Raw genomic sequence first — 12,264 nt, 5'->3', positions numbered from 1 at the left:
CACCAGCTCCCTGTATTGCCTCTCCCGGGAGAGCTCAGCTCTACTTGCTAACGACTCCCATCTTCTTTCTATGCATGCCTGTAGGGGTGCCACCACCGCAAGTTTGCCCGCCTGGCCCTCCGGGACACCCTGTTCCCGGCACTCCACCAGTTCCCCCAGGTGGCCATCCCTATGCACCACCTCCACCTGGCCCTTACCCACCAGGACATCACCACCATGGGCATCACCATCATGGGCACCACCCACCAGGGCATCATCACCATGGGCACCACCCACCAGGACATCACCACCATGGGCACCCACATCCACCACCACCAGAGATGTCGGGGTGCCCAGCATGCCCCCCTGGCTGCCATGACAAGCACCATAAGAAGCACAAGAAGAAGCACTGCAAGCACCATGGACGCAAGGTAAGGGTGAGGCAGCAGTGCTGTGGTCAAATCTCTGCTGTGGTCCTGTGGGACTCCCCATGCACAGCACAGCATCCACCTGGGGTGGCTGGGGCTTCCTCCCTTCAACCCAGAGCAGCGTGAGTGGGCTGCCAACACCTCAGTGGCTTTTTTTAGACCTGGAGAATCCCATGTGGTTGTCGTGGTTTAGGTTGACCGGCAACTAAACTGTACACAACCACTCGCTCACCATCCCCCACCCAACCAGGGATGGGGAAGAGAATCAAAGGAGAAAAGGGAAAGAGACTTGTGGGTTGAGATAAGAACAATTTAATACTACTACTAATGATATATGAATATATACATATATGTACAACGATAAATGTATACAAACGAGTGATGTACGGTGTAATTGCTCACCACCCCTTGAACGAGGCCTGTCTCATCCCAAAATAACGATCTCGAAACAGATAAGTCCCGACACCGCGATCCCAAACGAGCAAGAGACCTGAAAATAGGGAGCAAGACAGAGGGCACTCTGAGAGTCCGGGAGTGAGAGCTCCGGAAGAGTAAAGGCCCTTCTTTCCGGCTGACCTTCATTTTATACTGGGCATGACACTGCATGATATGGAATACTGCATTGGCCAGTTTGGCCCTCAATCCTAAGTCTCAGTACAAATCATAAGGAGAGTCGTGGACCCCCCATCCTGGCCATGTTCCCCCCTATCCTGTTGTGCTCCTGCACACTGGCAAGAACATGGCAGCTGAAAAGTCCTTGATGTCTCAGTGCCAGCTATAAACAGCAGTGAGCTATTGGCATTCTTCTCAGAGCAAGTCTCAGAGTAAAATCAAAACACGGAGCTCTTCCAGCTGTTAAAAAGAAGTGCTAACTCTGTCCCAGCTGAAACCAGGACAGTGGTTAATAAATAGGCAAGCAGGAGGCATTTCAAGTAAGTCTTCCTAAATGCAATCCATGAAATTCCTTGAAGCCATTCGAGACAGTGACATAGCTCAGGGTGCACGACATCGTGTATTAAATCTCAGGACTTCGTCCTGCTCACCCAAGGCCGATTTGTGTCTCCCTAAGGGACATTCACTCAGCACCCTGCTAGCAAGGAGCAGTTCAGTTCCCTCACAAAAAAAAACAAAAAAAAAAGGAAAAGGAATTCCTGATGCAGCACAAATGCCCTTCCAGGGATGGGCATCACCCAGAGTAGGTCTGAGTGAGAGACTGCTAAACGAGACCCCAGGAGGTAGGAGCACATCCCAGACAAAGCAAACCGTCAGCTCGTCTTGCTGTTGAGCAGTCTGGAACCTGAGATTTGCCCTTGCCGGCAGTGGGCAGGGCCCTTCTGGAGTTTGCTTTATTGGCCTCAACAGCCTTGCAAAATATTAATAAAACCCCCACAACATGCCCGTAACTCTATTCTCCAAGCAGAAAAACAATGGCTCCAAGCTCTGCAAGGGGGTTTGTAACAGCATCGCAAGAAGCATGGCAGTGGTGTCATTAGCAGCTCTTTTATCTCCAAGCCAAGGTGTCCCAGCTGGGGTTTGCTGTCTGAGGCCGTGGTGCTGTGCACCCACCACAGGATGGCTGTCACCTCTCGATGGACTGTGAAAGAGGGCTGTTTCTGTGCTATCCTAATGTCATTTGTTTTTTTTTTTTTTTTACAGCACTCCAGCAGCTCCAGCAGCAGTTCAGACTGACTGAAGAGGACATCTCCGACCCGCACAGTGGGGAAGTGACAAAACATGAAGACCAACGCCCCATAGGAACCACCTGCTTTTTGCTCTGCTCCTTTCCCCTTTCTCTGTGCACGGTGTTTTGCCTTCTGAGTGATTTTCTCAGATTTAGCTTGTAAATTCTTTGACCTGGAGTCGCTGTGAGATGATGAGCAGCAGCTCCGACCTCTGTCTTTCGGGAGAGCCTGCTCAAAGTCATCTCCGAGGCTGTAGGTAGCGGCGCGGGGAGCATCACATGCTGGTTTGCAGTCTGCTGGTGTCCGTGTGTTTTTTCCTGCACAATGATGGGGGCTGCTAACGCGCATCCCACCACCCTTAGAAGGTCTTACATCTCGTGTGAGCTCTCCCAGCTGTAGCAGAAGGGCTGCTGGGGAACGCGTAACTTTCCCCTTGCTGAGCTGTAGGAGTTGCCATCCTCCATGCCTGGGTAATAATCAAGAGGAGAAAGTAGCGAGCTGTCTTGGAAGGCCCTGAGCCCGAGCCATGGGACTGCGGCAGGCTTGCTGGGAAAGGTGAGAAGCCCGGCAGAGCTTTCACCACAACGATTTTAACACAGGGCTGATTTTGCTGCTCTTGTATTTTTGTGTTGCCCATTGTGGTGGCTAAACACGAGCCCCCAGCCCCATTATCAAGAAGGCTTTGCTGCCATCTGGGGTGACTGGCTCTGGGATGCAATGGCACAAACATGAGCAGCTCACCGAGGCCGAGGGAATCTCCAAAACGGGTGACACAGCCCGTCTCACCCAGATTTACAGCCTTGTCCATCCGTGTTGCAGTGCTGGCTCTGCACGTGTGTGTGCTGGGGCAGGGGGTTTCACTCCTGGGGCTCCTCTCTGGATGCAGTCGTGTTTTGCCCTGCAGCCCTCGAAGCTTCCCGACAGCTCTCCTTTCTGAAGGAGGGAGAACGGGGCAGTGACACTGCAACACGCATGGCCACAGATCCCCACCGCCGTGCCTGCCCTGCCTTGTGCCCATGCCTGTGCCAGGAACCCTTCCCTGCACCCGCACTTGCGGCTCCTCTGTGCCCTTTGCCTGGGGTCCCCTCTCTACACAACCTGTGCCCTACCCAGCCTCTCCTACCCATCCCACCTCCACCACCTGCTTCCCAGGAAAACAGGGCACCCGGGGCGACTGGGACAGAGTTGGGTGGCCAGGACGGGGGATTCAGGGGTGCACAGGCAGCCCCGCAATACCCCAGGTTGGGGCAGTGATGACTCCTATGATAGGAGGGGCACAGGCACCTACAAGTTTTGCCCAGCTTTGCAGTCCCAGGAAAGGTGAGGAAGTGGCGTTTTCCTGGGCTGCTGAGTGGACTGCCCCACATCGCCCTGTGCCATGTCCCCAGGGAACTGGGGAACCACTGACTGGAGAGCAAAGAAGAAGGAGAGGGCAGTGCCCTGGGACACCCCCACCTGCTCTGGGCACCGGCTGGTCTGCGCAGTGCCCAGGGCCATGTGTCTGTGGGGAACAGGGTCAGCACTGGAGCCCCATCTTGGGGAGCCCAAACCTGACTCATTGGTATAGGGCTGTGATTGTCACTGAGGGTGCAAGAGGTGCCGGGTTGAGGTGCCAGAAGTGCCCTCCTTTTAGGCAGCCCCCTCCCTTGTCAGCACGTGGGAGCATGGCATAAGTGGGGCAGGGTGAGGGCAGTGCGTGGGCAGCAGTAGGCAGCAGAGCGGGGTCAGAGCTCCGTCCTGGCTGGGCACGTTGGTGTGGTCAGGAGGGACCCCCAGGAGCTGTTAGGGAGGTGGTACTGAGGCCACAGGCAGGGAGGCAAGTGGAGGCTTTGGGAGGAAGAAGTGGGAAAGGGCATCTGAAGGCAGCGGTGGGCAGTGCAGAGCAGAGCGGGTATTGTCAGCAGCGTGTGCCCTGAGGGTGTGTTTGTGTGATGAAGGCCCTTGAGGTAGAGAGGGGTAAGGCGTGGGCATTGTGGGGTGAAGGGATTTGGTCAGGCCCCCACCAGTATCCATCCATGTCCAGGGGGATGTAGCTCAGTGGGAGAGCGCTTGCTTTGCATGTAAGAGGCCCTGGGTTCAACCCCCAGCATCTCCATGTACTTTTGCCTCCCCGCAGCCTCCTTCCTGCTGGCTGTGAGGCTGTCAGAGCACCCCAGATCCCCCCCACATCCCAAAAAGGCCCTGGAGTTTGCTGCAGGCACGGCTGGCCTGGGTCTGGTTGCTGGCACTCACAGGCTGTGAGGAAATGCCCGTTTCCTGCAGCTGAAGGCACAGCAACAGCAGCACCAGCATCTGCAATGGTGGGGACAGCTGCTCCCCAGGACCCCCAGCATGGGCAGTGGGTAGAAGCTCTCGCTGTGGGCAGCTTTGGAACCCAATTGGATTTGGAGTCCAACGCCTTCACCCCTCAGCCATCACAGCCCCAGCCATGGGCACCCCAGGGACACATCTGCCCCCTGCCCTGGGCTCCCCCTGGTCCTCCCTGGGTGCCCTGTTTTCCTGGGAAGTGGGAAAGTCTCTGGGGTGTCCGGTGCATCCCTGCACACATCTTCAGCCCCGCTCTGCTCCCCAGGGGCTGGCGGCAGGATGTGTCCCCAGAAAGTGACTCCTGGGGCACCAGGGTCCCTGGGCAGCAGTGCCCCTGCAGCAGCCCAGTGCACGGCACAGGCTGGGGGTGCTCAGGCAGCTGTGCACCCCGGCTCGTTGGTCTAGGGGTATGATTCTCGCTTAGGGTGCGAGAGGTCCCGGGTTCAACTCCCGGACGAGCCCTCCTTTTGGGCATCCACCCGTCTCTTCCCATCCAGCTGCTCCCCTACCCAGGTGTTACCCACCAAAATTCACCCAAAGAGACACTCCAAGCCCTGTGGAGAAGGGACACAAGGTGCCTTCTTGTGACACCCCGAGCATCTGGGTAGGGGAGCGAAAGGGTCACAGGCATTCCCCGCTGGAGGCAGGTGCTGGGAAGTAGCGCCAGGCCAGCCATGCCCACAGGCAGCACCAAAGCTTTTCTAGGAGTTTTCGGGGGCTCTGACAGCTCCACTGCCAGCAGAGAGGGGAGTCTGGGGATGCAAAAGCTGGAGATGCTGGGGGTTGAACCATGGGTTCTTATAAGCAAATCAAGGCTCTCCCACTGAGCTACATTCCTGCGGTTTACCTGTAAGCAGAGGCAGCGAGGGAGGAGAGCAGGAAAGCCTGCCCGCCATCCGCACTGGGGAGTATGAGGCTCTCCCCGAGAAGGTGAGCCTGGCAGCACCCGGCCAGGTGGCACAGACTGGGCAGGGCCGAACTGCATCTTGCCAGCTTTGGGGAGGGTGCAGGGGGCTGGCATAGTCCCTTCGCACAGAGAGGAGCTGATGAAATGCTTTGGGTGCTGCTGAACAGGGAGGTGGTGGTGGCAGATGCCAGCCAGGGAGGGAGATGCTGTCCCTGGGAGGGTGGCTCGTGATGCCCAGTATGCCCAGCCCATAGACTCTCCTCCCTCCTCCGCAGCTTGCAAAACCAGAGTGGGCTCCCAATTTTGGGTCCCCAACATTTTGGGACTTTTCCAGCCTATGGGGAACGAACTAGATAAGAGCAAGTTAATTATTTCTCAGTGCAGTTTCCAGTTGTTTGCAGGCGGTGTGCCCCAAGTCTGGGATGGGACAGGCTGGTGACGCCAGCTGTCCTCTCCCTGGGTGGTGGCCCCAGTACTCTGTCCTAGGCTGGATCAGCCAGTTAATGAACAGCAGGGAACAAGGATGCCATGGGACGTGTCACGACAGGCCTGACGCGGTGGTGCTGCTCCTTGCAGGTGGTCAGCTGGCTGAGCCTGGACTCTGTCTCCATTTCACCCGTGGGAGCGCATCATCGAGTAGGGACCCCCATCCTTCTTCTTGTCGTGGTGCCCATCCCTGCCTGGATCGAGGGATCCTGCTGCCTGCATCTTGCACTCAGCTTGGTTTGGGAGTGGCACCTGCACCCCGCTCCTCCTCACAGCCCAGGGACATCTCTGCCGGGTGCTGTGAAGGTGCAGGGCGGTCCCTGCTCCCAAACGTTGACAGTTGTGAACGTGGGGTGAGGGGACTCCAGGCCACGTGGCCAGGCAGCGGGAGGAGGTTTTGTGACCAAACCTGAGTGTGTGCATGTTAAATCCTCCACTCCATCCCCAGTCCAAACTTCCCTGCCTCTGGCTCATGTGCTGCCCTCCAAGAAGAGGCTCCTGGAGGTGCTGCAGCACCCAGTGTAGAATGCATAAGCCCAGGGGTGGATGAAAAATCTGTTGGAGAGAGCAGTGGCAAGTGAGAAGGGGTCGGGTAGTGGATGTCCTTGCATTTGGGAGACAGCTGGGTTGGTGGTGCCTGGAGCCACAAGGCTCCCATCCGAGAGCATGGTAGGGACCCCGTGATGCTGCTAGGGAGGAGATCCCCATGCACGGACACCTCCTGACCCCACACACCCCTCTGTGTTTCTGTGCCCAGAAAACACCCTGAGTCACCTCCCTTCCCGCAGGGCTGGGGCAGGACCTGGGCAGTACCTCTTTGTGATGTCTTTTTGACAGCGTGTGACGAGACCAGCCTGTTGCATGGCTGACTGGCCTGGGAAGGGAGTGCTGCCAAACACGGGGCAGCATCCAGGGTGTTAGCAGGGAGATGCGGGCGGAGTGGGAGCAGCTCTGTCTCCTCCTCACAGACACCTGAGAGAAAGAGCAGAGCATCCAGGCTCCCAACCCTGTCGCCTTTCTCCGTTGACTGGTCTGACAGCAGGTATCACCTCCTCCAGCTGCACACCATGGCATCACCTTCAGCAGCAACCCACCCCAAGCACCTGCTGTGCTGCAGCAGTGCCAGCTGAAGGGTGAGCCCCCTGTGCCATCTCCGCTCATGCTGAGGGCACCAAGCCAGGGTTTGCAGGGGCACGCGTGACTCACCCCATCAGCTGATGCTGAGAGGTGAAACCACCACCCTCCATCTGTTTTTATGAGCACTGTTGGACTTTTGTCCCGGGTGGGAGCAGTGTGTTGACTTTTCCTGCGTGCCCATGGTGACAGCCGTGGTGGAGGGAGTGGTGTGGCCGGTTCCACACCTCAGCAGTGTCACCTCTGGCCACCACACCCCTCCTCATCTGGGCGGGGCCCTGCTATTTAGTGGATGTCAGTCACCTCGGGAGAGCTGTGCTAAGGACGGCGATCAAGGGTGCTGCCAGCATCTCCTTGGCTGGGAGCCTTTCTGCAGGTTCAGTTAGTAAAAGCAGGTCCCTGAGGCAGCAGGGGCTGGTGGGGCTGCAGGACAGCCGGGGAGCATGGGTCAGTGGGATTGTGTCAGTCCTGGGGTTGACACTGTCACCCGAAGGGACAGGGAGGCTGTTGGGGTCTGTGGGGGAACAGCACTCCTGCGGAAGGGGGCACGATCTCTGTGCCCGGGGCAGAAGAGCTGGGTCCTGGCTGCTGGCAGGGTGAGGAGTCCCTGTGATAGGAAACGCTGTGAGGGATCACTGATGGTGCCTGTCCTTCCCTTGCAGCTTGAGGGCCGTGGAGGATGTGGAACCCCAATCCAGGTAAGACGTTGCGGGGCTGGGCAGGGTTGTGGGTACCACATGGCCATCGGGGATCAGAGAGGGTCTCAGTGCAGTCGTGAGGCAGACCCAGAGGGATTACCTGCGTACCAAAGGGGAGTGGGCATTACTTGTGTGGAGGGGGTGGACCTGGAGGGGTCCTTTGGGTGCTCAGGTACTGCAGCTTCCTGCATTGCCTCTTCCGGGAGAACCCAGCTCTGCTCACTAACAGCTCCCTCTTCTTCCTAGGCACGCCCGGAGGGGTGCCGCCACCACCAGTCCAAGTTTGCCCACCTGGCCCTCCGGGACACCATGGTCCCGGCGCTCCACCAGGTCCGCCTGTTGGCAATCCCTGTGTCCCACCTCCGCCTGGCCCCCACCCACCTCCAGGACATCATCCTCATGGACCACCTCCACCAGGACATGATCCTCACGGGCACCCCCCGCCAGGGCATCACCCCCATGGGCCCCCCCCACCGGGACCTCATCCCCATGGGCACCCTCATCCGCCACCACCGGGAATGCCAGGGCACCCACTGTAAGAAGCACAAGAAGCACTGCAAGCACCACAGACATAAGGTAAGGTTAAATCTCTGCTGTGGTCCAGCAGGACTCCCCACCCATGGCACAGCATCCCGCTGGGGTGGCTGGGGCTTCCTCCAGAGCCTGAGTGGGCTGCCAGCATCTCAGTGAATTTTTTGAGACCTGGAGACTCCCACTTGGTTAATAAATAGGCAAGCAGGAGGCATTTCAAGTAAGTCTTCCTAAATGTGATCCATGAAATTCCTTGAAGCTATTCGAAACAGTGACACAGTGCAGGGTGCATGACATCATGTATTAAATCCCAGGACTTTGTTCTGCTCACCCGAGACTGATTCATGTCTCCCTAAGGAACTTTCGCTCAACGTCCTGCAGGAAAGTTGCAGCTCAGTTCCCTCATAAAAAAGTGAGAAAAATGGAAAAGGAATTCCTGATGCAGCACAAATGCCCTTCCAGGGATGGGCATCATCCAGAGTAGGTCTGAGAGAGAGACTGCTAAACGAGACCCCAGGAGGTAGGAGCACATGCCAGACAAAGCAAACCGTCAGCTCGTCTTGCTGTTGAGCAGTCTGGAACCTGAGATTTGCCCTTGCCGGCAGTGGGCAGAGCCCTTCTGGAATTTGCTTTATTGGCCTCAACAGCCTTGCAAAATATTAATAAAACCCCCACGATATGCCTGTAACTCTATTCTCCAAGCAGAAAAACAATGGCTCCAAGCTCTGCAAGGTGGTTTGTAACAGCATCGCAAGAAGCATGGCAGTGGTGTCATTAGCAGCTCTTTTATCTCCAAGCCAAGGTGTCCCAGCTGGGGTTTGCTGTCTGAGGCCGTGGTGCTGTGCTGACTCCCACACGGGCTCACTCCCTGCGTGGCCGCCGGGGCCTGGATATCAGCTAATTGCCGGCGGGCAATCCAGCCAGCGTACGGACCTGAGGGTGCACCTTTTACTGGTGTGCAAAGACCCCTGGGGAAAGGGGGGTCTGTGGCCACCGCTGCTGTGGGCTCAGTCGGGACCCAGCTGGGCACTGGGAATGGGCACCCACCACGGGATGGCTGTCACCTCTCCACGGACTGTGAAAGAGGGCTGTTTCTGTGCTATCCTAACATCGTTTTTACCTCCTCCAGCATTCCAGCAGCTCCAGCAGCAGTTTGACTGACTGAAGAGGACATCTCCCACCTGCACAGTGGGGAAGCAAAAAAATACGAAGACCAAGAGCCCATGGGAACCACCTGCTTGTTGCTCTGCTCCTTTCCCCTTTCTCCGAGCGCGGCGTTTTTCCTTCTGAGTGATTTTCTCGGGTTTAGCTTGTAAATTCTTTGACCTGGAGGTGCTGTGAGACGATGAGCAGCAGCTCTGACCTCTGTCTTTTGGGAGAGCCTGCTCAAAGTCATCTCCGAGGCTGTAGGTAGCGGCACGAGGAGCATCACATGCTGTTTTGCAGTCTGCTGGTGTCCGTGTGTTTTTTCCTGCACAGTGATGGGGGCTGCTAACGCGCATCCCACCACCCTTAGAAGGTCTTACATCTCGTGTGAGCTCTCCCAGCTGTAGCAGAAGGCCTGCCGGGGAACACGTAACTTTCCCCTTGCTGAGCTGTAGGAGTTGCCATCCTCCGTGCCCGGGTAATAATCAAGAGGAGAAAGTAGCGAGCTGTCTCGGAAGGCCCTGAGCCCGGGCCGTGGGACTGCAGCAGGCTTGCTGGGAAAGGTGAGAAGCCCGGCAGAGCTTTCACCACAACGATTTTAACACAGGACTGAATTTGCTGCTCTTGTATTTTTGTGTTGCCCATTGTGGTGGCTCAACAGGAGCTCCATCCCAGCCCCGTTATCAAGAAGGCTTTGCTGCCATCTGGAGTGACTGGCTCCGGGATGCAACGGCACAAACATCAGCAGCTCACCGAGGCCAATGGAATCTCCAAAACGGGTGACACAGCCCGTCTCACCCAGATTTACTGCCCATGCAGCCTTGTCCATCCGTGTTGCAGTGCTGGCTCTGCATGTGTGTGTGCTGGGGCAGGTGGTTTCACTCCTGGGGCTCCTCTCTGGATGTTGGGGACAGGGTCAGCACTGGAGCCCAGTCACTGGGAGCCAAACCCTGGCTCGTTGGTGTAGGGCTGTGATTGTCACTGAGGGTGCAAGAGGTGCCGGGTTCAGGTGCCAGAAGTGCCCTCCTTTTGGGCATCCCCCTCCCTTGTCAGTGCATGGGAGCATGGCATAAGTGGGGCAGGGTGAGGGCAGTGTGTGGGCAGCAGTAGGCAGCCGAGTGGGGTCAGTGCCACATCCTGGCTGGGCACATTGGTGTGGTCAGGAGGAACCTCCAAGAGCTGTTAGGGAGGTTGTGGTGGGGTCACAGGCAGAGAGGCTTTGGGAAGTGCCCGGCATTGAGTGCCCAAAAGCAGGGCTCATTCAGTAGTTGAACCCAGGACCTCTCGCACCCTAAGTGAGAATCATACCCTTACACGTAGCTGGCGTCCAGTGCAGGCCCTGTCCCCCACGGCTCTGAGCACAGCGCAGGCCAACTGGTGCCCAGCTCAGGTGGGGTCAGCCCCAGGGCACTGCCCTCCCTCTTCCCTCTGCTGTTCCATAAGCACCCATTAATTACTAGGAGAAGGTGATGCCACACAAAGAAAAGCATCTGCTGTACTCGGTAGCAGACTGTTGATAGGACAGTTTGCTCCTGCCCAAGGCACAGCAACAGCAGCACCAGCATCTGCAATGGGGGGGACAGCTGCTCCCCAGCACCCCCAGCATGGGCACCGGGGTGGTGGGTAAAAGCTCTCGCTGTGGGCAGCTTTGGAACCTGCGCAGAGAAAGCGACTGCATTTCGAGTCCAACGCCTTCGCTCCTGGCATCACAGCCCCAGCCCTGAGCGCCTGAGGCTCTCCTCACCCATGAACAAGTAGGGAACATGACTCAGGTGAGGAGAACAGACATGGACTTTGTTGTGCTGAGAGATCGTGGTCTGGACAGCACTGCGGGTGTGAGAGGCCAGGCAGCAGAGGAACAGATCTCCAAGGGGACTGCTCGAAACAGCATGGAGGGCTGGAGGGGCCCCATCAGCCTCCTATGGTCCTTCAGGTCCTCAGCGGTGCCCTGTGATCCCTGTGCTGCAGGGACTCCTGGCTTTGTGCTCCAGCATTTGTGGGGTGAGACAGAAGACAAACTTATCTGGACTTACCATCTTAGCACCAGGAGGATCATCTGCTCATTAAAAATAATTTTTAAAAAAAGACACAAACTACAGAATAAACAGGCTTTTTCAGGATAGGGTGAAAAGAGTTTGTTTATTTTTGCGGACAGCACAATTCATATTCAATCTGGGCATTGGTCAGCAGATACCAGTGAGAAGAAGGCACCATGGTTACTCTGAGCACATTGGGATGACAAAGAGGCAGCTCCAGCAGCTGCCCAGTATTTTATGACATGCTGGGAGGCATGCTGACCCTCTTGGCTAGGATTTTGGTTGCTGTAATAAATGAACAGGTTCTCATGAAGGTCAGAATGGCAGAAGGAAGCAAGGGAGACATGTCCCACAGGAAAATAAAGATCGTCAACACGGATCCGGGAAATTTAGGATAGATAGGACCCCAAAAGGAGCATCTGCAGACAACTGTAGAAGGCAGATAAACCTTTCACCATCCTATTGCTCCTGGGAAAGAGGAGCAAGCCCCCAAGGGTCACACAAAAGAAAAGCAAGTAGCTGACTGTTTCAAGCAGCATGTGATGCATCATAAACTCACTCGGTCCTCTCAGGACAGAAGTACCAAGAGAATAAAAAAGGTGAGATAATCTGGAAAAGGGGTTACTAAAGAATGGAGGATGTCACGAAGCGTGTCACAGGACACTGAGGGATATTGAGAGATTTTGAAATCTAGAGATGATCATTTGTCCTGCTACACTGGAAAAGTTTCTTGCTTCTCTGATAAGCCCTCCTATGATTACAGTACGTACACAAATCATGGCATGGTGTGTGTAAAGCTTTACAGAAGTATGTCATATGGCTCTGTATCCTGCTTCCATCTCAGTTTTAATTAGCACCACAAATGTAAGATACATGACTTTTCATCATGAAAATCAAAAAAGAGCTCTGGATTTTGGCTGGAAAGGAGGA

At 56.2% G+C, this 12,264-nt stretch overlaps 2 non-coding genes across 2 annotated transcripts; both read left to right on the top strand.

Moving 5' to 3' along the window:
* The first annotated feature begins 4,112 nt into the window (after positions 1-4,112).
* On the top strand, positions 4,113-4,184 carry TRNAA-UGC (transfer RNA alanine (anticodon UGC)). The gene has a single exon. It is a non-coding gene; the product is annotated as a tRNA-Ala (tRNA).
* Positions 4,185-4,786: 602 nt separating this feature from the next.
* TRNAP-AGG (transfer RNA proline (anticodon AGG)) lies at positions 4,787-4,858 on the top strand. The gene has a single exon. It is a non-coding gene; the product is annotated as a tRNA-Pro (tRNA).
* The last annotated feature ends 7,406 nt before the right edge of the window (positions 4,859-12,264 follow it).

The sequence above is a fragment of the Tauraco erythrolophus genome, chromosome 8, assembly GCF_009769465.1.
Source record: "Tauraco erythrolophus isolate bTauEry1 chromosome 8, bTauEry1.pri, whole genome shotgun sequence".
Lineage (NCBI taxonomy): Eukaryota > Metazoa > Chordata > Aves > Musophagiformes > Musophagidae > Tauraco > Tauraco erythrolophus.
Note: the sequence above shows the minus strand (reverse complement) of the source record. Positions and strands in the feature narration are given on the sequence as shown.